The 23,996-nt window shown below is 39.8% G+C and overlaps 1 pseudogene; it reads left to right on the forward strand.

Moving 5' to 3' along the window:
• The first annotated feature begins 1,842 nt into the window (after nucleotides 1–1,842).
• LOC118592338 lies at nucleotides 1,843–22,512 on the forward strand (annotated as a pseudogene).
• Nucleotides 22,513–23,996: the final 1,484 nt, after the last annotated feature.

Here is a 23,996-nt window from a genome sequence, read left to right on the forward strand (position 1 = left end):
CTTAAAGGCAGGCCTCATACCCAGGTATAGACAAATTTCTAAACAGTCTTATTAAATAAGAAACACAGAGCCAAATGTAGAGGTGAAAGCCATAGAGACCAGGAAATAGTGGTAGTCACCAGCTAACCTTACTCACCACACTGCTGTAGCTTCTCATGAGAGAAATGAACGTCTACCTGTCTAACCTGCTTCTTAATTGCCTTGCTGTTCTGCCTTCTCATTGGCTCTTAGCCCAGCCACCTCACTTCCTCATCACTCCCTGTCTATACAGACCTCCAGGTCTCTATGGTTGGTACTGGGATTAAAAGCATGAGTCACCATGATTCACTGTGTCCTTGAACACACAGAGACTCTGCCTGCCATGTGATCGGATTAAAGGCTTACGCTACCACCACCTGACTTCTGTTTAAGGCTGGCTATCTATGTCCTCTGATCTCCAGGCAAACTTTATTTATTAACATACAAATAAAATATCACCATACCCAAGACTAGATGGCCACCACAAAACAAACTCCATGATAGTTTTGTAAAGTATTTTTTATTTTTGGTCTCATATAGTTTGGTTGGACATTTCTTTTATCTTACTAGTCTTTGATTGTATAAATAGTTTCTGTTTTTATATTTTTATGTGTGTTGAGTGTGTTTCCTGTGCCTTTTCTTTGTTTTTTAAATTCTGGTTTGTTTGTTTGTTCATTTGTTTGTTGGTGAAAGTGTAGAAACTATGATCAAAATATATTGTATGAACACAATTATTTTTAATAACATAACATCAACATTCATAGTGACAAAATGTAGGGGAACAAATAAAAAACCAATCAATTCAGGAATGAATAAACAAGTTTTATCATATCTCAAAATGGGATTTGATGACTACACAGAACTAATTTGCATGGTTACTATAACATGAAGAGTTCTCAAAAACTTCAGAAATATTGAATCTAAATGCCAATAGTACCATCTAGACTATAATACAACTTACGTGATATGCTTAAAATAAGGAAACAATAACCTAAGAAAGTAGATAAGAAGTTGGCAAAGACTGAGTCAAGTGGAAAGGGTAAAATACACAGTCCATATATCTGGGCTATCATACTTCTATAAACTTTATTATAGTGGTTGATTTATAATTCAGAGATTATGCTATGAACCTCTGGACTATTGATCTGAAGTTGATGAGTTATGTGATACGTAATTAACACATTATATATATTCATATGGGAAAAAGTTACTAAACAGTGAGAAAAAAATCTGACACAGAAGTGTTGCCTTTATTTCAGGCTCTATATCAATGTATATTTTTTGACAAAGTTCATTTTCTCTTTCTCTCTCCATATCTGTATCTCTGTCTCTGTCTCTCCTTTCTCCTCTCTCCTCTCTCTCTCTCTCTCTCTCTCTCTCTCTCTCTCTCTCTCTCTCTCTCTCTCTCTCCCTGGTTTTGATTTTTCAAGACAGGGTTTCTGACTGTCCTGGACCTCGCTTTGTAGACCAGGCTAGCCTTGAACTCAGAAACCTGCCTGCCTCTCCTTCCCTAGTGCTGGGAGTGAAGGCATGTGATATCACTGTCCAGCACAAGGCTCATTTTCACTATTCTAAAAAATGTTTTAAAATCTCTAACATATCAAAGATAAATGACTCATTTAAGGTCACTGAGAATCAGGAGTCATTTCACATGTTCACATCTGCCTCCTGGTTTTTGCACTTGGTATTCAGAGGCTGTGACTATCCCATCTGTATTTGCTTTGATGGGTACAAGTTGTACTTTAACTAACTGGTTATTATTCGGTCTAGATCTACAAGAGCTGAGCAATTGCCATTTGAAATGCAGCTCTAAACTTAATCAAGATGTCTGTGAAAATGACAGCAGCCCTGCTCCTGCTCCAGATGAGTGGCTTCTTTGGATCTGGAAGTGGTGGGAAGGTGCTGGTGTGGCCAATGGAATACAGCCATTGGCTCAACTTAAAGGTAATCCTAGAAGAAGTTGTAAAGAAGGGACATGAAGTCACTGTTCTGATACCCTCAGCTTCCCTTTCTTATGAGGTTGACAACACATCTGCTATTGAGTTTGAGATATACCCTTCATCCTTTCTCAAGGCTGATTTGGAAGAACTTTATATCGAATTATTCAGGAAATGCATTTATGAGCTGCCAAAGCAATCATTTTGGAGATACTTTTTAATGTCGCAAGAAGTTGTTTGGAAGTATTCAGATTATTTTGAAAGTCTCTGCAAAGATATAGTTTTTAACAAGGACTCATGACAAAACTACATAATTCAAGCTTTGACATCATGGTAGCAGATCCCTTCATACCCTGCGGTGACCTGCTGGCTGAGATTCTCAAGATACCACTTGTGTACAGTCTCCGCTTCTTTCCTGGATCCACATATGAAAAGTACAGTGGAGGATTCCCACTGCCACCTTTCTATGTGTCTGTTGCTCTGTCAGAGTTGAGTGACCGAATGACATTCATGGAGAGGGTGCAAAATGTAATCTATGTGCTTTGTTTTGACTTTTGGTTCCAAACATTTAATGAGAAGAGGTGGAATCAGCTTTACAGTGAAGTATTAGGTAAGTGCCATGAGCTGTTTTAGCTACAGCATTCTAAATCTGCTGTGTCATTGAAGGTGTACTTGAAAGAACAGGATAGATAATCATAAGTAAAAGGGTGAAAAACATGTGAAATTATCTGCCAAATTCAAAGCACTGTAGAAAAGCCTATGTCTCAATGGCAAATTGGAAAGCCTTGTCTATAACTTGCACAGGACAAGTCAGAATGGCACATACCACAAAGCAATGCTTTGTGGATTTCTCTAAACAAGTACATAGGCTAGCTATTTTATATCACATTTTAGAACAGTTTTACCTCTGATATTTATCATCATCATCATCGTCATCATTATTATCATTATTTTTTCAGCACAGATTGGGGGGCCATGTGTCAAGGTACACATGTGGAATTTAGGGGACACTTTGTGGAGTCTATTCTCTCTTTACACTTTTACACATAGTCTGAGGATGGAAGTGTGCCTGCCACCTTGCATAGCATATGCTTTAACACATTGGGCCATCAGGCTGACCCCCAAAATGATTGTTTTAAACTCATCCAATGTCTTCTTGAGTGACAGACATGTAGCTTCAGGATTAACAATTATTTCTACCACATTATCTACACAGCATGGAGAACTTATCACTTCTAAGGTAATCAGTTATTTTATTTAAAATTTGAAATATTATCTGACTTTACAAAATTAATTTCTTCACAATTGTGACATACACTGTCTCTGTATCAGATGCAGCAAGTTTATGAATGCAAGATTTTAGAGAATCCATGTTCAATCACTGGGTGTTTAAAATTCTTCTCTTTTAAACCTTTAATGATCCCAGAAAATTGATCACCAGGCACAATGCTGCCAAAAACCTAAAGACCTTGACCCATTCACAGGATATAAGGCAAGAAAGGACAAAATGCTCTCCTACAAATGTCCTCTGAATACACACACACACACACACACACACACACACACACACACACACACAATAAGTAAACATCTTTTAAAAGTCCTACAATGTTCAACTGTGGACATGGAAAATATTAGCTACAATGTTTTAGACCGTGATTTTTTTTAAGGAAAAATTGTAGGGAACAGACATCTTTTTCCATATTCCAAGACTTATTATCACTTACTGTTTGCAAACATACTTATATACAAACTCAGTCATAACTTCAGAGCAGTACCAGGACAAAGAACTCACACATAATCAAAATTCTCTTTGAGGTCAGCCAAGAATGTGTAGTGAGACCCTGTCTCCAAATGAAATCCTGAAATCCACACAAATGTTTACACTGGGCATGGCAGCACATACCTGTAATCCCAGCAGTTGAGATGAGAAAAAAGAGAATCTGTAGTTCAAAGTCAACTTTGGCTACATAGGGACATAGGGACATAGGGACCTAGGGACCACCCTGGGCTCCATCAGACTATCACAAAACGAGACAGCACGAAGTTCTCCTTTCCCCTAGAGAAGCACACATCAAAGTTCCAACAGCTAAACAGGGCAAACTAGATGGAGAATACCAGAAAAATGTTTCCCTGAGCAGGACAGGCAGGATTCATAGATAAGAGAATTGATTATACTTCAATGGCATATCTAGATATTTGGTAAACGTGAATTTCCAATGTCTGTTACAGATATGTTGTCTTCTCCTAAGTCACACACACACACACACACACACACACACACACACACACACACACACACAAACACACATTATATCCCAGCCACACACTTATAAACAACTCTGGCTACATTATCAAAAGTGCTTTCAGAAGACTCCCTGGCATACTCATCATCACTTGACATTTGTCACCAGTTATACCTTCCTGTTCTGATTCCTCTTCAGGAAGACCCACGGCACTCACTGAGATGATGGGGAAGGCAGATATTTGGCTTATTTGAACCTACTGAGATTTGGAATTTCCTCACCCTGTCTTACCAAATTTTGATTTTGTTGGAGTTCTCCATTGCAGACCTGCCAAGCCTATAACAAAGGTAAATATACCACTGTTTGCTTGTTTCTTTTTGCCTTACATCTTTGGCAAGAGTGATTCTATTTCATTCCTTCAGAATGTTTGTGTCAGGGACAAATAGCCAAACGAATGGAAGCACATGAATTATGAAACAATGGCTGTGGAGCCCCCAGCTGGATCAGGCCCTTTGGATAAGTGAGACAGTTGACTAGCTTAAACTGTTTGGGAGGCACCCAGGCTGTGGGACTGGGACCTGTCCTTAGTGCATGAGCTGGCTGTTTGGAACCTTGGGCTTACACAGGGACACTTTGCTCAGCCTGGAAGGAGGGGACTGGACCTGCCTTACTGAATCCACCGTGTTTAAATGAATCCCCAGGGGAGTTTTGTCCCAGGAGGACATGGGAATGGAGGGGAGGAGATGGGGGAAGGTGGGAGTGAGGGCAGGAGCGGGGAGGACAGGGGAACCCATGGCTGATGTGTAAAATTAAAACACAAATATAATAATAATAATAATAATAATAATAATAATAATACCACAAATATAATAATAAAAAAGAATAATGTGGAAAAAAACCACAAAAAACAAAACAAAACAAAACAAAACAAAAAGAATGTTTCTGTCAAACTCAAGAGAGTCATGGGAATTTAGATAAAGAAACTGGCCAGTAGAAAGGAATGTATCTATCCCATCACAAGAGTCTAAATTTCTTTTATGGAGCCCTGTGGGATTTCAGAGGACAGGGACAGTTAGAGTCCTACTCAACACAGAGAAAAACTCAGTGATTCACACGGAACATACAGGTAAGTGACAGGGACACCCCACAGGAAAGTACCAAGCAGACAGAGAAACAAAGTGCACACAGGCTCAGCCAGAAACACCAGCAATTCTGCTCTGAAGACAAACTGTGAACAAGTAACAAAACCATGGAAATGTTACAGTGGGGAAAGGCCAAGTTGCCTGGCAGTAGAAGTAAAGAGCAGAGATGGAGCAGAGAGGGAAACAGTTCTGCTTAGTGAAGAACTCTCAGCTCTCTCTGGCCAGTAAAGCCTGCCCTTAGTTAATGACTGCCAATGAATTCTGTAAGCTCGTAGGATGACATCCCTCTAAAGGTTCAGAGGCAGGCACTGTGACTTTAACATAACACTTCATGATGCACACAAAGTGAAAGTTTTTCTGCTCTGGTGTGAACCGTCTCTGGTGACCACTTTCTAGTTGTGTGATGACAGCAGCATACAATCTGATCTCACCCCAAACACTACATCTCTGTCTTCTTTTCTTTTTTATTAACATTATTATATTTGTGTTTTAATTTTACACATCAGCCATGGGTTCCCCTGTCCTTCCCCCTCCCGTCCCCGTCCCCACCTTCCCCCAAGCCCCTCCCCTCCATTCCCATCTCCTCCAGGGCCAAGACTCCCCTGGGGATTCACTTAAACCTGGTGGATTCAGTACAGGCAGATCCAGTCCCCTCCTTCCAGACTGAGCAAAGTGTCCCTGTGTTAGCCCAAGGTTCCAATCAGCCAGCTCATGCACTAAGGACAGGTCCTGGTCCCACAGACTGAGAGCCTCCCAAACAGTTCAAGCTATTCAATTGTCTCACTTATCCAGAGTGCCTGATCCATTTGGGGGCTCCACAGCCGTTGGTTCATAATTCATGTGCTTCCATTCGTTTGGCTATTTGTCCCTGTGCTTTTTCCAATCTTGGTCTCAACAATGCATGTTCTTACAGTCCCTCCCCTCTCTCGGCAAGTGGACACCTGGAGCTCCACCTGGGGTCTGGCAATGGATCTCTGCATCCACTTCCATCAGTTATTGGATGAGAGTTCCAGCTCTACTGTTAGGGTGTTTGGCCATCTGATCACCAGACTAGGTCAGATCAGGCTTTCTCTCGACCATTGCCAGCAGTCTACAGAGGATGTATCATGTGGATTTCAGGGGACCTCTCGAGCACTCTGCCTATTCCTGTTCTCATGTGGTCTTCATTTACCATGGTCTGTTATTCCTTGTTCTCCCTTTCTGTTCTTGATCCAGCTGGGATCTCCTGATCCCCTAGGCTTTCTTTCCCTAAAATCTTGCCCTTCATTACTCCCACTGTCATCCAGGTTGTTCATGTAGATCTCATCCATTTCTCTGTCATTGGGTAATCCCTGTGTCTTTCCTATGGTCCCATTTTCTAGGTAGCCTCCCTGGAGTTGTGTAGCAGTCTAGTCATCTTGGTTTTAAATCTAGTATCCTTCTATGAGTGAGTACATACCATGTTTGTCCTTCTGAGTCTGGGTTACCTCACTCAGGATGATTTTTTTCTAGATCCACCCATTTGCCTGCAAAACTCATGATGTCATTGTTTTTCTCTGCTGAGTAGTACTCCATTGTGTATATGTACCATATTTTCTTTATCCATTCTTCAGTTGAAGGGCATCTAGGTTGTTTCCAGGTTCTGGCTATTACAAACAAAGATGATATGAACATAGCTGAGCAAATGCCCTTGTGGGATGATTGAGCATTCCTTGGGTATATGCCCAAGAGTGCTGCAGCTGGGTCTTGGGGGAGATTGATTCCCAATTTTCTAAGGAAGCTCCATATTGATTTCCAAAGTGGCTGTACAAGCTTGCATTCCCACCAGCAATGGAGGAGAGTTCCCCTTGCTCCACATCCTCTCCAGCATAAGCTGTCTTCTGTGTTTTTGATCTTAGCCACTCTGACAGGTGTAAGGTGGTATCTCAGAGTCAATTTGATTTGCATTTCCTGGATAATTAGGGATGTTGAGCAATTCCTTAAATGTCTTTCAGCCATTTGAACTTCCTCTGTGGAGAATTCTCTGTTTAGTTCTATAGCCCATTTCTTAATTGAACTGTTGGGCATTTTGATTTCTAATTTCTTGAGTTCTTTATATATTTTGGATATCAGCCCTCTGTCAGATATGGAGTTGGTGAAGACCTGTTCCCATTCTGTAGGCTGTCACTTTGTCTTGTTGATTGTGTCCTTTGCTCTACAAAAGCTTCTCAGTTTCAAGAGGTCCCATTGATTGATTGTTTCTCTCAGTGTCTGTGCTACTGTTGTTATATTTAGAAAGTGATCTCTGGTGCCAATGCATTCAAGACTACTTCCTACTTTCTCTTCTATCATGTTCAGAGTAACTGGATTTATATTGTGGTCTTTGATCCACTTGGACTTCAGTTTTGTGCACGGTGACAGATATGGATCTATTTGCAGCCTTCTACACATTGACATCCAGTTTTGCCAGCACCATTTGTTTAAGATGCTTTCTTTTTTCCATTGTACATTTTTGGCTACTTTGCCAAAAAATTATATGTTTATAGGTGTGCAGTTTAATGCCAAGGTCTTCAATTCTATTCCATTGGTTCACATGTCGGTTTGTATGCCAGTACCAAGCTGTTTTTATTAAGGTAGCTCTATAGTAGAGCTTGAGGTCGGGGATCGTGAAGCCTCCAGAGGTTGTTTTATTGTACAGGATTCTTTTGTCTATCCTGGGTTTTTTGTTTTTCCATATGAAGTTGAGTATTATTCTTTCCAGATCTGTGAAGAATTGTGTTGATAATTTGATGGGGATTGCATTGAATCTGTAGATTGCTTTTGGTAAGATTGCCATTTTTACTATGTTAATCCTGCCTATCCATGAGCATGGGAGATCTTTCCATTTTCTGACATCTTCTTCAATTTCTTTTCTCAGGGACTTAAAGTTCTTATCATATAGGTCCTACACATGCTTAGTTAGAGTAACCCCAAGGTATTTTATATCATTTGTGGCTATTGTAAAGGGTGATGTATCTCTGATTTCCTTCTCAGCCTGTTTGTCTGTTGTATATAGGAGGGCTACTGATTTTTTTGAGTTGATCTTGTATCCTGCTATGTTGCTGAAGGTGTTTATAAGCTGTATCAGTTCCCTGGTTGAATTTTTGGGGTCACTCATGTATACTATCATGTCATCTGCAAATAAGGAGAGCTTGACTTCTTCCTTTCCAATTTGTATCTCCTTAATCTCCACTTGTTGTCTTTTTGCTCTGGCTAGAACTTCAAGTACTATATTGAATAACTATGGGGAGAGGAGACAGCCTTGTGCTGTTCCTGATTTTAGTGGTATTGCTTTGAGTTTCTCTCCATTTAATTTGATGTTGGCTGTTGGCTTGCTGTAGATTGGCTTTGTTATGTTTAAGTATGTTTCCTGTATTCCTGATCGCTCCAAGACCTTTATCATGAAGGGGTGTTGGATTTTGTCAAATGCCTTTTCTGCATCTAGTGAGACGATCATTTGGTTTTTTCTTTGAGTTTGTTTATATGGTGTATTACATTGATGGACTTTCATATGTTGAACCACCCTTGCATCCCTGGGATGAAGCCTACTTGATCATGGTGGATAATTGTTTTGATGTGTTCTTGGAGTCTGTTTGCCACTATTTTATTGAGGATTTTTGCATCACTGTTCATGAGGGAGATTGGTCTGTAGTACTCTTTCCTTGTTGCATCTTTGTTTGGTTTAGGAATCAGGATAATTGTAGCCTCATAGAAGGAGTTTGGTAATATTCCTTCTGCTTCTATTGTGTGGAACAATTTAAAGAGTATTGGTATTAAGTCTTCTTGGAAGATCTGTTTGAATTCTGCACTGAAACCATCTGGTCCTGGGCTTTTTTGCTTTGGGAGACTTTTAATGACTGATTCTATTTCCTTATGGGTTATTGGACTATTTAAATGGTTTATCTGGTCTTGATTTAACTTAGGTATGTGGTACCTATCCAGAAAATTATCCATTTCTGTCAGATTTTCCAGTTTTGTGGAGTATAGGTTTTTGAAGTACAACCTGATGATACTCTGGATTTCCTCATTGTCTCTTGTAATGTCCCCCTTTTCATTTCTGATTTTGTGAATTTGGATGCTCTCTCTCTGTCTTTTGGTTAGTTTGGATAAGGGCTTGTCTATCTTGTTGATTTTCTCAAAGAACCAACTCTTTGTTTCATTAATTTTTGTATTGTTCTCTTTATTTCTATTTTATTGATTTCAGCTCTCAATTTGATAATTTCCTGGCATCTCTTCCTCCTGGGAGACTTTGCTTCTTCTTGTTCTAGAGTTTTCAGATGTACTGTTAAATCACTAGCGTGAGATTTCTCCAACTTCTTTATGTGGGTATTTAGTGCTATGAATTTCCCTCTTAGCACTGCTTTCATGGTGTCCCATAAATTTGGGTATGTGATCTATTCATTTTCATTGATCTCTAGGAAGTCTTTAATTTCTTTCTTTATTTCTTCCTTAACCCATTGGTGATTCAGTTGAGCATTATTCAGTTTCCGTGAGATTGTAGGTTTTCTGTAGTTTTTGTTGTTGTTGAAATCTAATAAAACATGATGGTCTGATAGAGCACAGGAGGTTATTCCATTTGTTTTGTATCTGTTAAGATTTGCTTTGTGGACAAGTATGTGGTCTATTTTAGAGAAGGTTCCATGGGGTGCTGAGAAGAAGGTATATTCTTTTTTGTTCGGGTAGAATATTCTGTAGATATTTATTAAGTCCATTTGAGCCATAAAATCAGTTAAGTCTATTATGTCTCTGTTAAGTTTCAATTTGGCTGATCTGTCCAGAGGTGAAAGTGGGGTGTTGAAGTCTCCCACTATTAATGTGTGGGGCTTTATATGTGATTTAAGCTTTAGTAATGTTTCTTTTACATATGTGGGTGCCCTTGTGTTTGGGGCATAAATGTTCAGAATTGAGACTTCATCTTGGTGGATCTTTCCTGCAATGAGTATGTAATGTCCTTCATCATCTCTTTTGATTGATTTTAGTTTGAAGTCTATTTTGCTGGATATTAGGATGGCTAGACCAGCTTGCTTCTTAAGACCATTTGATTGGAAAGTCTTTTCCCAGCCTTTTATTCTGAGGAGGTGTCTGTCTTTGAATTTGAGGTGTGTTTCTTGTATGCAGCAGAAAGATGGGTCCTGTTTTTGTATCCATTCTTTTAATCTGTGTCTTTTTATAGGTGAATTAAGTCCATTGATATTAAGGGATATTAATGACCAGTGATTGTTCATTCCTGTTATTATTTTTATTTTTTGGTGGTAGTGTGTGTGTACTTCTCTTCTTTGGGGTTTACTGCTGTGGTGTTATCTATTGCCTGTGTTTTCATGGGTGTATCTGCCTTCCTTAGGTTGGAATTTTCCTTCTAGTGCTTTCTGTAGGGCTGGGTTTGTGGATAAGTGTTGTTTAAATCTGGTTTTGTCTTGGGAGGTCTTGTTCACTCCATCTACGATGATTGAAAGTTTTGCTGGGTATATTAGTCTAGGCTGGCATCCATGGTCTCTTAGTGTCTGCATTATATCTGTCCAGGTCCTTCTGGCTTTCAAAGTCTCCATTGAGAAATCAGGTGTTATTCTGATGGGTTTGCCTTTATAAGTCACTTGGCCTTTTTCCTTTGCTGCCCTTAATATTCTTTCTTTATTCTGTACATTTAGTTGTTTAATTATTACATGCTGAGGGGACTTTGGGGGGGGGGGTCTAGTCTGTTTGGTGTTCCATAGGCTTCATGTATCTTCATAGACATTTCCTTCTTTAAGATGGGAATGTTTTCTTCTAAGATCTTGTTAAAAATATTTTCTGTGCCTTTGAGTTGGTATTCTTCTCCTTCCTCTATCCCCATTATTTGTAGGTTTGGTCTTTTCATGGTGTCCCAAATTTCTTGGACATTTTGGGTCATGACTTTGTTGGCTTTAGTGTTTTCTTTGACTGATGATTCTATTTCTTTTAACTTATCTTCAACACCAGAGATCCTCTCTTCCATCTCTTGCATTCTGTTGGTTATACTTGCCTCTGAAGTTTCTGTTTGTTTACTCAGATTTTCTATTTCCAGCATTCCTTCTGCTAGTGTCTTCTTCATTTTTTTCTATTTCCCTCTTCAGGTCTTGGACTATTTCCCTCATCTGTTTCATTGCTTTTTCATGATTTTCTTTCAGGGACTTATTGTTTTCTTCTGCTTTAATTGTCCTTTCCTCTAGTTTTTTATAGTGTTCTTCCCATTTTTTGTTTGTCTGTTCCTCCACTTTATTTTTGATTTCTTCTATATAAGGCTCTAGCCTCTTCATGATGTTACTTATAAGGTTGTTTTCTTCTTGTTCTTCCATTCCGTGATGTTCAGGTCTAGCTGTTGGAGAAGGGCTAGTTTGTGATGATGCTATATGGCTCTTTATTTTGTTGTATGTACTTCTGCCTTGATGTCTGCCCATCTCCTCTTGGGTTCATTCTTGGTCTTATCAGTGCACTTGGTCCAGACAGAGCTGACAGATTTAGGAAGCCTCTCTGTGGTTCATATGGAAGCTCTGGGCTGGCTGGGAGCTCTGGTCCCGATGAGAGTGCTGGCCAGATAGGAGCTGGGGGCTGGACTCTGAGTCTCAGGAAGTCCCTGGGATCTCCTTATCTTGTCCAGATGGGAGCTCCTCTTGTCCAAATGGGAGTTCCAGGACAGAATGGAAGCCCGGGTCCTAATGGGAATTCTGGGGCAGGATGGAATGCTGGACACTGGTCTCTAAGTCTCCTGAAGTGGCTGGGTTCTCCAGCAAATGGATGTGGGGGCAAGGCATTGAGGTTGTAGTGTCTACTGGAGGGTCTCTTTCTGGTCCAGATGTGAGTTCCAGGGCAGATGGGAGCTGGGGGCTGGTCTCTGAGTCTCAGGAAGTGGCTGGGGTCTCGGGCAAATGGGTATGGGGGAAGGGTGTGGAGACTGCAGGGTCTGGCTGCAGTTTTGGAAAAGGGGAGCCTTCCAGCAGGGCCTGGCCGAATGACTGGAAACTGGAGCCAAGTTGGGCATGTCCTCTCGGCATGGTGCCCAGGGGTGGGACCCAGGGGCAGTTGCCTCTCTGACTATAACCCCAGGCACTCACCTCTGGTCCAGATGGGAGTTCCAGGACTGAAGGGACATGTCTGTTTTCAAAGTTAGTTAAGATGTAACTGAGAAGTCCAAAAGCTGAGGGGAGATTCATAAATTCTGTGCAGTACAGTAATGTTTACAGGAGATTTGTTTAGGAATATTATTTTAACTAAGCAAAGATGTGTTATGTTTGTTTATGCTGCAGAATATTACTTTAACTGTATAAAAGTGTGCTACTTTTGTTTAGGCTGCATGTGTTTAATCATGTAAAGATATGTTACATTTGTTTCACCTTGCCTGCCTCAGGCAACTGATTGGTCTAATAAAGAGCTGAACAGCCAAAAACTAGGCAGAATATGAATAAATGGCACTGGCAGGCAAAGAGAATAAATAGGAGGAGAAATCTAGGCTCAAGAGGAGAAAAAAGATAAAAGAAGGAGGAGAGGATGAGTGCCACACCCAGAAGCCAAAAGCCAGGCAGCCATCAGCCAGCCAGCCAGAGACAGCGAGAACATAAGAAAAGGTTTAAAAGTACTGAGGAAAAGGTAGGTAAGAGAAACAGGTTGATATAATTAAAAGAGCTAGCCCAAAACGTGCCTAAGCTAGGCCGAGCATTCAAAACTAGTAAGTGTCTGATTTTGGAGCTGGTTGGTAGCCCAGAAGAAAAAGCCTGGTACAGACATTCTCTCTTTACATTAAGGATGGCAGTGTCAGCAGAAAAGGTGGGAGGGAGGTAGACTGAGGACTTCCAGGGTATGCTGAGGCTGTGGTTCAATACTGGAAAGCTGGCCCCACATGCCCAGTGCAAGAGAAAGGAATAAAGAAGGAAGGAAGCAGAGGTAGAAATGCAGTTTACTCATGATAATTAGGAATAATATAAATTGTACTGAAATTATAGGAAATAGTTTTCAGTCTTAATTTTACAACTCTTAATCCTTTTGGGATGGAAATTATTTTTCCAAAGCACTTGCCTCTTCCTATTAGATGCTAAAATTTTCTGTGCATTTGAAAGAATAGATCTGACAAAATACATCAAGGTTACAAAATGCAGGCCTGCTAGGTGCTCAGGGCTTAAAGGCATTGGCAACAAAGCCTTTGAATTTGAGTTAGATCCTGGGACCCGAATGGTGAAAGGAAAAAGGTAAGTCTCAAAATTTTCTTCAGCTCTCATACACATAATAAATAAATGTAAGGCTGTGAGGTGGTGGCGAATGCCTATAATGCCAGCCCTCGGGAGTCAGAGGCAGGTGGATCTCTGAGTTCGAGGCCTACAGAGCTAGTCCAGGACATGCTCCAAAGCTACAGAGAAACCCTGTCTCGAAAAACCTAAATAAATAAATAAATAAACAAATAAATAAATAAATAAATGTAATAAGGCCATTAAATTATACTAACAAAAATCATTTAAAACGTACATTTTAAACATTTTTAAATGTTTTGTAAAGCTGGATGGTGCTGGCACACACCTTTAATGCCAGTACTTGGAATGCAGAGGCAGGCGGATCTCTTTGAATTTGAGGCCAGCATGGTCTATAGTGTGAGTTCCAGGATAGCCAAGGTTACACAGAAAAACCCTGTCTCAAAAAACAAACAAACAACAACAAAAAACACACTTTGTGTATTACATAGTAGCTAAGAGACAGGATTTGGAGCATTCTCAAACTAAAATTTTTAGTAATATACAGTTGGGTGAATGTACTATTTAACTTGATTTAATCAGTGTCAATAAAATAATCATTGACATTTGTTTCACAATAGACTAATAAAAACTGTACACAGAAAAATAAGTATACATAATTATTATTCATAACAATTATTGATTAAAGAAACAATGAAATTAAATGAATTTAAACAATCAAGTATTAGTTTAAATATGTACTATATATATACATATATGTGTGTGTGTGTATATATATATATATATATATATATATATAACAATTATTGTATCAAAGAATAACTTGTCAAGCATAATACAAGTTTACTTAGGAAATGTGAGGAGAAGTAAATTTGACATTGCACTTCTTTTTGGGACTAAAGATTTAGATAACAGGATTTGTTTCCTAAACATATACATCATGTTGTGGTTTTGTGTGTGTGTGTGTGTGTGTGTGTGTGTGTGTGTGTGTGTGTATTACATTAAGAGAATAAAAAATAAATTAATTGTAATGTGTGTTTGCTGGCGTTAAATCCAGGGTCTTGTGAACTCTAAGCTCACAGACAATCACTGAACGATATCCCTAGACTAAAACCATACATTTTTTTAAACCAGACATAGTATTGCAAAGAGAGTATGAGTAAATCTTATTTTTATTCATATACTTTTCTCAAATGAGCATTTTTATTATTCCTTTTAATTTTTTAGATTATAATTACATCATTTCCCCCTTTCCTTTCCTTCTTTCCATATTTTCTCTTTGCATTTTCAAATTCATAGCTTCTTTTTTCATTACATGTTGTCATTTACATATCAATGTGTGCTCACATATGTAAGTACATAAATACAACCTGCTTAATCTCTATGTGTGTTTCCAGGGCTGACCATTTTAACAAGAAGTTATGGAATGAAAAGGACTATGCAGGAAGTGAAAAATACAGGAAGGATAACTAGGACCAATGTCAGCATTTGGGTGACATTGATTCAATAAGATTCTCTTAGAACAGGGGTTCTGAACCTTCCTAATGCTGCAACCCTTTAATACAGTTCCTCATGTTGTGGTGACCCCTAACCATAAAATCATTCTTGTTGTTGCTTCATAACTGTAATTTTGCTTCTGTTTATAAACCACAATGTAAATAATTTTAGAGATATGGTTTGCCAAAAAGGTTATAATCCACAAGTGGAGAACAACTGTGTAGAGTACGGCTTCTGAAATCTGAGTGTGCATGAAATCCCATGACTAGCTGTGGAGCTATTGCTATTTCATAGCTGCTGGGAGAGGGAGAGTCAGTTCTCTTTAATAATGTGATGCATGGTAGGTTGTCCAAATACCAAGAAAGGCCCTACCCCCAGACTAGATGGGCACCACAAACTAGACTCAATGGGGAAAGATGAGAGAAAAAAAGAAAAGTTCTCAAAGTTGAGAGGAAAAGAATAGGATGGCAAAAGGAAGAATTCTCAGAGAGGGGGGTGTTTTTATTAAAATATTTTGAATGAAAATCTCTAATAATAAATAAAATATTGCTAAAAATTGAGTATGCAAAAAATGCAAAAACACAAAATGCAGAGATGAACCAAAAGCCAAGTCCTGAACAAAATGATCTAAGATAAGAATGATATAATTTGTGTCTTGGAGTTTCTATTGCTGTGAATAGAAACCATGGCCATGGCAACTCTTATAAAGGAAAGCATTTAATTGGGGCTGGCTTACAGTTCAGAAGGTTAAACCATATCATCCTGGCAGGAATCACGGCAACATTCAGGGTGACATGGCGCTGGAGAAAGAGCTGAGAGTTCTACATCTGGCAGCAGGAAGAGGCAGTGATACTCAGCCTGGCTTGAGCATCTGAACCTCAAAGCCCACCCACTCTGACACACTTCCTCCAACAAGGCCACGACTACTCCAACAAGGCCACACCTACTCCAACAAGGCCACACTTCCTCCAACAAGGCCACACCTACTCCAACAAGGCCACGCCTACCCCAACAAGGCCACGCCTACTCCAACTAGGCCACACCTACTAATAGTACCACTCCCTATGGGGGCCATTTTCATTCAAACCACCACAGTTTGGCCAGAAAAACATTTACAGAAGTATACAACTGCTTTCTCTGTTTTTTTAATGAAACAGACAAGAATAGACACCTTGCCAACAACACATATTTATGCATACAACGCATACTCTTGCACATGTATATACAGTAAAAGAGAGCGATCTCAAACACTCAATGTCTTTCCAACAAAACTGACTAACCTCTACTTAAAAACAACCACTACTGAGAAGAAAATGGAGTTTTCTATGAGTTAAAAATAGATTTATGCACCATGGATTCCACTCCTGGGCATGCATGTAACAAGTGATTGAAGCACCTCAAGGAGGTTTCTGTGGAAGGATAATTATAGAAGTAGCAGAAACCTAGGCAGCAATTGATACAGTTGTGGTAAATAATAGAGAGTATATCAATACAGAGACATATAACTAAGCCTTTAAATCTAGGCAAGAACCATAATGAAATCATACCAAGTAAAATAACACAAAAATATCATAGTGGTCATCACATGTACTACATGGACTAGTCAAAATCATGGAAGCATAAAGGAGAGGTACAGTAAACTAGGGACTGGGGAGCAGAAAGAGGAATTCAGAATTAATTACTGCAGATCTTGTTTTTCAAGATGAAAAAGCCAGGGCTATTTGTGTCATATACATACATCTAACAGAGAGAACTGTAACCTTACAGTTGGCTACAACTGTACATCTTCTATGTGGATGTGAATAGTTTTTAAGAACCCACTACTCTAATCATTTATAATGCTGCTCTGTTTCTTCCTGTGGATGTTGGTGTCAGTTTCTATGCACATTATTTTGTGTTGCTGCTGTTTGTGATGAGCAGATATTCCATTTACAGGAAACAGAAGACTTTGTCCAGTCTTCCAGAGAGCATGGTGTTGTGGTGTTTTCCCTGGGGTCCATGGTGGGTACCCTAACAGAAGAAAGGGCCAATGTGATTGCAGCAGGCCTTGCCCAGATTCCACAGAAGATGAGATACAGTGCCTCAGTGTTGCATCCTCCCTAAGATGGTCACATCCTGCTTGGGTGTGATTGCAGAAACCTGCTGTGTGAAACTGAAGCTGTCTTGATAGCTCTAGCTCATCTCTGAAGTCACCTGTGACACAGAAATACAAGGGACAGATGCCAAATAGTAAATGGTGCTTTTGATTAATAACTTTGTTATTAACATTGTGTTCCAAAAGAAAAATAGCAAGAGTTTGTGAACTTAGTGTTAGGAAGGTATTGTAGGCACATACATAGTACTTTGGAGGAAAACTGGGGAGTGCACACACTACAGTGTAATCAGACTGCTATTAAATTTAAGCAGTAAATGCACTGGCCCAGTAGCAATAAGCAGACACTCAACATCGGCAGTGATGGGAGAGGGAGAAGAGGGACATCTTTGAAGAGCATGTATTGCTCACCCAGAGGATCTAACTTAGTTCTGAGCCCCTGTATGTCTAGCAGCTCACAGCTGCCTATAAATCCATCCCATGAAATCCAAAGCACTCTTCAGGGCTCAGATGGCACCCACACACACTTCCCATACACATGAAAAAACACAGAGAGACACAGACACACACACACTTCCCATACACATGAACACACATAGACAGACAGACGGACAGACACACAGGCAGACACACATACATGCAAACACACTAACTTACACATAAATGAAAATAAACTCTCATTTTTAAAATGGGATTTGTGCTCTTCTGGAATGTTTGCTTTTCTTTTATCTTTTCTTTTGGATCAGTGGTCCTCAACCTTCCTAATGCTTTTATATATATATTTGTATGTGTATATTATGTATGTATGTATGTATGTATTTCCTCATGTTGTGGTGACCCCCAACCATAACATTTTTTTGTTATTTATTATATTTGTGTTTTAATTTTACACATCAGCCATGGGTTCCCCTGTCCTCCCCCCTCCTGTCCCCGCCCCCACCTTCCCCCCAGCCCCTCCCCTCCATTCCCATCTCCTCCAGGGCCAAGACTTTTTTTTTAACTGCTACTTCATAACTGTAATTTTGCTACTGCTATGAATTGTAATATAAATATCTGATATTTCTGATGGTCTTAGGCAACATCTATTAAAAGGTCATTTGATCCCCAAAGGGGTCAAGACTCACAGATTGAGAACCATTATTTGAGATGGTTGTTTCTTTCCTAAGAACAGAGAGAAAGAAAAGGTATGGATTTAGATAGGAAGGGAGATGAGGATCTAGGGGAGGGGCTGTAGATGAAGAAGCCATAAGCAAGAATATATTGCATGAAAAAAAATAATAGAAAAATATAAAATACAAGTTTAAAAATTGCAATTGGGGTTATAGTGTCATATTCCTTTGTAAACTTGGCCAGATGTGATCACCCATGTTGTAAATGGGCCTATGCATGGTATGTTTATGTTGCTATTCAAAAAAAAAAAAAGGTAGGACAGGATTTACTAGCTTAAGTTTGAGCTGGGGGACAAAGCCTGTTAATTCTGAAACAAAGGGAACTTGGGGACTTGCTCTTGAAGTGACCATGTATTACACTACAAGGGCCTAATCTAATAAAATATCTATGATAAAAGTGATTATACATGAACTAAATCAAATACCATGGACAAATAGTAAATTTGGAAAAAACTGCTATAAATATATATTGGAAAAACAAAACCAGATATATATTAGTAACTTTGATCGATTGTTGAACTGGAATTATATTCACACATTTCTTAACTCCTGGTTGATATTACTGGGCCTAACTTTGTCTAAGTTGCTGTTGGTTAAATGTTAAGGTGGCATGCTTCAACTTGGATAAGCATGAGAATAAATGCAGGAGAGTGAAGAGTGTTGCAACTTTGCTGTAGAAGTTCTTCATGGTTCCCATCATCCATCCTCACTTCCTGTGTCCTCCAGACTGGGAATTTGTCTCCATTGATTCTTAATCGATCTGCAATTCTAGGAGGAGTAACTTGACATTTGACCAAAGTAATAAGAGGCTAGCTTCATCTTAACAGGTTCTTTGGTGATTTGAAGGCAAGAAGCCAGACACCTTGAGCTCCAACACTAGGCTCTACAAATGGATCCCCCAGAATGACCTTCTCGGTAAGCATCAGGATACACCTGAGACATGAGGAATGGCTGGTCAACTCTAATGCATTTATGACAGCTGTGGTCCAGTCCTGGGGAGAATGGATACAAGAACTACCGGGAATATTCTTACAGTAACATTTGAGATGGGAGAATCAATTTTTATCTCTGCTTTATTTGCCATTCAGATACATGAAATCACTTCCACTGTGGGGCAATTGTAAATACCAGTGCAAATGGTATTCTTTCATTAATGACTCTTTATTTACTATGCTCCTCCCAAGACCCCACAACATGAGATGATACCCCATGATGAAATGTTCTCAGTCTGATTCCATCACAATGAGCATCCAACTCCTCCAGTGTGAAGCCAACCCATCCAGAGCAGTGGCTTCACTGTTCCTTTAAGAGGACACACTCTCCTGAACCACAGCCTGTGCTTGCACAAGCTGTTTGCTGCACTTGGGGGGAGCTCTGCTCTTTTTGTCCATTGCACAAAATCATTCTGCTTCCACACTGCACCTCCTCTATGTGGCCTTCACTTAATCTCTGTGGACTTGTGGTGCTCCTTGCTCTAAGACATGGGAGGAATTCAGTGCAGTCCTGTGGTTATGATAATGTTAACTAGAGAATATTTACCCTTTCTGTGCCCTTTTCCCCTGCCTCTCATTTTCTATCTCAGACTTATGAGTAATACTTGCCCTTAATTTCTCCCCTTCCTAGGTCATCCTAAAACCAGAGCTTTTATAACTCATGGTGGCACCAATGGCATCTATGAGGCGATCTACCACGGGATCCCTATGGTTGGCATTCCTTTGTTTGTAGACCAATTTGATAATGTTGTTCGCATGAAGACCAAAGGAGCAGTTAGGCTGGACTTTCTCACAATGTCTAGTACAGATTTGGTCGATGCACTAAATACAGTCACTAATGACCCTTTGTGAGTACAGTGACTTTTTTTTTAATTTATAGTGTTCAAGATAGATTTCCTCAATAATAACTGTTGATTTCATACAATATTTATTCTAATTTTGAAGGTAAAAGAAATCCTGTTAAGCACTGTTGAATGAGCATTTACTGTCAACCAAGACAGCAAACTACCCCCATTAACTTACTGTGTAACAACTTAGTTTAGAATAATTTGATGCTGGAAACCTTTTTCTCTTGGTAAATGAAAGGACACAATTTCCACAAAGATGATCAAGTCAACAAACAGCATAGTGAATGTGAAAGATAGAAAATGTGTCAATTAAACACCTAAAGTTTCTGAAACTTCTATTGTTAAATTATTCCCTTTTTTGAAAAGTAGATAATATACATATATACATACATTCATACATACATATATATACATATGTAAAACATAATCAGGATACTCACATTTCCATCCTCTTAAACTTTTGCTATTTCATTTGTTACAATGTTGCTCTTCCACTTCTTATTAGACATGTAAATTGTGGCTCACAGTCACTACCTCTGCTACAGTGCACTGTCCTGCTCTCCAGTGGAAGGATGTATCTGTTAGCTGACCTCTCTCTATCCCCATTCCTTCCCTACCTTCCCACACTCCAGTTACCACTGTTCTACTCTCAACTTCTATGACATCAGCTCTGCAGTTTCCACACAGTGGTGAGAATGTGCAGTATTTTCCTTTAGGGTCTGGTTTGTATGACTCAATAAGATATCCTCCAATTGCATCTTGTTATAGCAAATTTTCTTCTTTGTAATGGCTGAATAATATTATATATTTATATACTATAAAATAATATATATAAAACATATTCAGTGTTTCCGTACCACTTTTTTTTATCCATCATCCCTCAGTGGGCACCTCAGTGAATTTCACTTAGCTATCATGGCTAGTGCTGCAGTAGACATGGACATGAAGGTATCTATTTGATATATTGTTTACTATTTCTTTAAATAGATTCCTAGTAGGAAGAAAGTTAAAACGTGGAGTATTTCTGTTTTCAGTGTATTCAGGAAATATGTGGATTTTCTTTTATACTATCTGTACCATATTACACTCTAACCAATTTCAGTAAGATTTCCACTTTCTGACATCAACAGATGAGTGAGTGGGTGAAGTTTCTTTGTACCCATCATAACAGCATGAGTTCAATCCCTGGAACTGAATGTGGTAGAGAAAGTGAGTTGGCTCCTACAGCTGTCCTTTCACCTCTAGCATGTATCATGTACATGCGTGCACATGTGGGCGTGCACACACACACACACACACACATGCACGCACGCACGCACACACACACACACACACACACACACACACACACCACATACAAATGTATTTTTAGAAGAATTATACTTTCTCTGCATGCCTGGCAGGCAATAATTGGGTTTTGTGTTTGTGTGTTTGCAATAGTGGTGGTTGAATTCAATCCGTTGGTATTCTAGGCAAGCTATCATTGAACTACATCCCCGGCATTTTTATCATCTTTTGAAAAACATGAATCTTTCTCATCATTTATCTGTTTTTTAAACAGTCATAAGGATTTAATTTTCATTGAGATCTTAAAGAATTTCATGGCACAATCTATTCTCAAAAACTTCAATATGATCATTCTGCATTTAACTGTCTCACTTACAGTAGTTGGAATGGCTTAATAAAATTTAATATCCTAGCCGGGCGGTGGTGGCGCACGCCTGTAATCCCAGCATTCGGGAGGCAGAGGCAGGTGGATCTCTGTGAGTTCGAGGCCAGCCTGGTCTACCAAGCAAGATCCAGGAAAGGTGCAAAGCTACACAGAGAAACCCCATCTCGAAAAACCAAACAAAAAAAAATTAATATCCTGAAAATATTTACTTCTCAAAATAATTTTCTTTATCATTTTCGAAAAGGACTTTTCAGAAAATACTAATTTGCAGGCTAACTTTCAAACATCCCCTACTAACCCAAACCATACCCCTCCTGCTCTTCTATGACATTAGTCAATCTCATGCTTTCTCTGACCTTTCATAGTCCTGATGCTCTTCAGTAAATTAATTGTTGATGTTTCTGTGCTTCTCCTTTACATCTGTTTTTAGCTATAAGGAGAATGCCATGCGGCTATCAAGAATCCACCACGATCAGCCAGTGAAGCCCCTGGACAGAGCCGTCTTCTGGATTGAGTTTGTCATGCACCACAAAGGAGCCAAGCACCTTCGTGTGGCAGCACATGAGCTCACCTGGTTCCAGTACCACTCTCTGGATGTGCTTGCATTCCTGTTTGCCTGTGTGCTGACTGTGATGCTCATTATCATGAAGTGTTGTCTCTTTTGTTGCTGGAAGTTTGCTAAAGCTGGAGAGAAGAAGAAAAGGGAGTAGCTGAAGTGGGGAGGACGGACACACGGACCTCCCCAGTGCATCCCAGCAAGAGAGGCTGTGATGGCAGGGTCCTTCGTCTTGTGACTAGACAGCTTTTCTCTCCTTGACTCGTCAAATCACAATATTATTTACAGAGCTTTAATACATGACTATGTGTTGGAAATATTTTTGCCCATGGTGCAAGGAACTAGGAAAAAATTACAATCAAACTATAATGATGCCTCTTAAAAAATATTTCTGTGGTGCTTGAGAAGTGGCTCCATGGTTAAGAGTACTTTTTGTTCTAGTAGAGTGTCTGAGTTTTATTTCCAACACCCACAGGTGGCTCACAACCATCAGTAATTTCAAAGTATCTGGTGCCCTCTTCTGACTCCTTCAGGCATTGCATACACATGATATGCAGGCAAAAACACTCACACACATAAAATAAAAATAAACAAATCTTTAAAGAACTGCTGTAAGTCCCATGTTACATTGCCATCATTTATCAGGCTTAATTCCAGTTCATAAGTTAATGATGGACATAAGGGCCTTCAAAAATCCACGTGTAGTATCCATATTGTTTTGCAAATACTCAGTATGTATTAGCTACACAGTTGCAGAACTGTGTAGTTTTTATTTTTCCCAAACAAGATATCAAAAGATTTATACTTTGTGGTGGTTTGAATAAAAATGGCCCCTGTAGGCCCCTAGGGAATGGCATTATTTGAAAGGATTAAGACTTGTGGCTTTGTTAGTGTAGGGATGGCTTTGTTGCAGCAAGTGTGCCACTGAGGGGTGGGCTTTGAGGTTTCAGAAACTCAAGCCAGTGCTAGTGGCTCACTTGGCTCTTCCTGCTGACTGTCAATCCAGATGTAGAATTCTCAGCTCCTTCTCCAGCACCAGGTCTGCCTAAGCGCCACCCTGCTGCCCATCATGACAATGGGCTAAACCCCTGAACTGTAAGCCATCCACAATTAAGCGCCTTCCTTTATGAGTTGCTGCAGTGGTCATGGTGTCTCTTCATAGCAGCAGGGCACCGACTAAGACACTCTTCCACCTGGTTTTGAGCGCTGCTTTGCTGGTATTGCACTCCAGCCTCGGCACTGCTTCTTTTCCACGGACTCGAAGCTGTGTTTACCTTTTTCCTGCTGAAGTCTTCTCACAGTTAAAAGCATTCACAAGGAGATATCTTTTCCATACCTGCTTCCAGCTATAACAGTAAACTATATAGAAACCATGCCGACCTCAGAGGCCTGTGTTGCCACCGCGGCCATGGTGAAATCCAGGCTCAACCTGCTTCTGATGGCCATGTCAGGGTTTGTGGTCCTGCCACAGCTGGAGTCTGTGTTGATGTTCGCTGTGTTACCCATGAAAACCATGTGTTAAACCATGTATTAAAATACAGGGTCATGATGAGCCACACTCCCCCTCACCAGAGAGCTAACCCTACCCTTCTCAGGCCCTGGGATAATGGACCCCAATGACAAGGGAAAGTTGGTCCC

This window comes from Onychomys torridus, chromosome 10, assembly GCF_903995425.1.
Source record: "Onychomys torridus chromosome 10, mOncTor1.1, whole genome shotgun sequence".
NCBI lineage: Eukaryota > Metazoa > Chordata > Mammalia > Rodentia > Cricetidae > Onychomys > Onychomys torridus.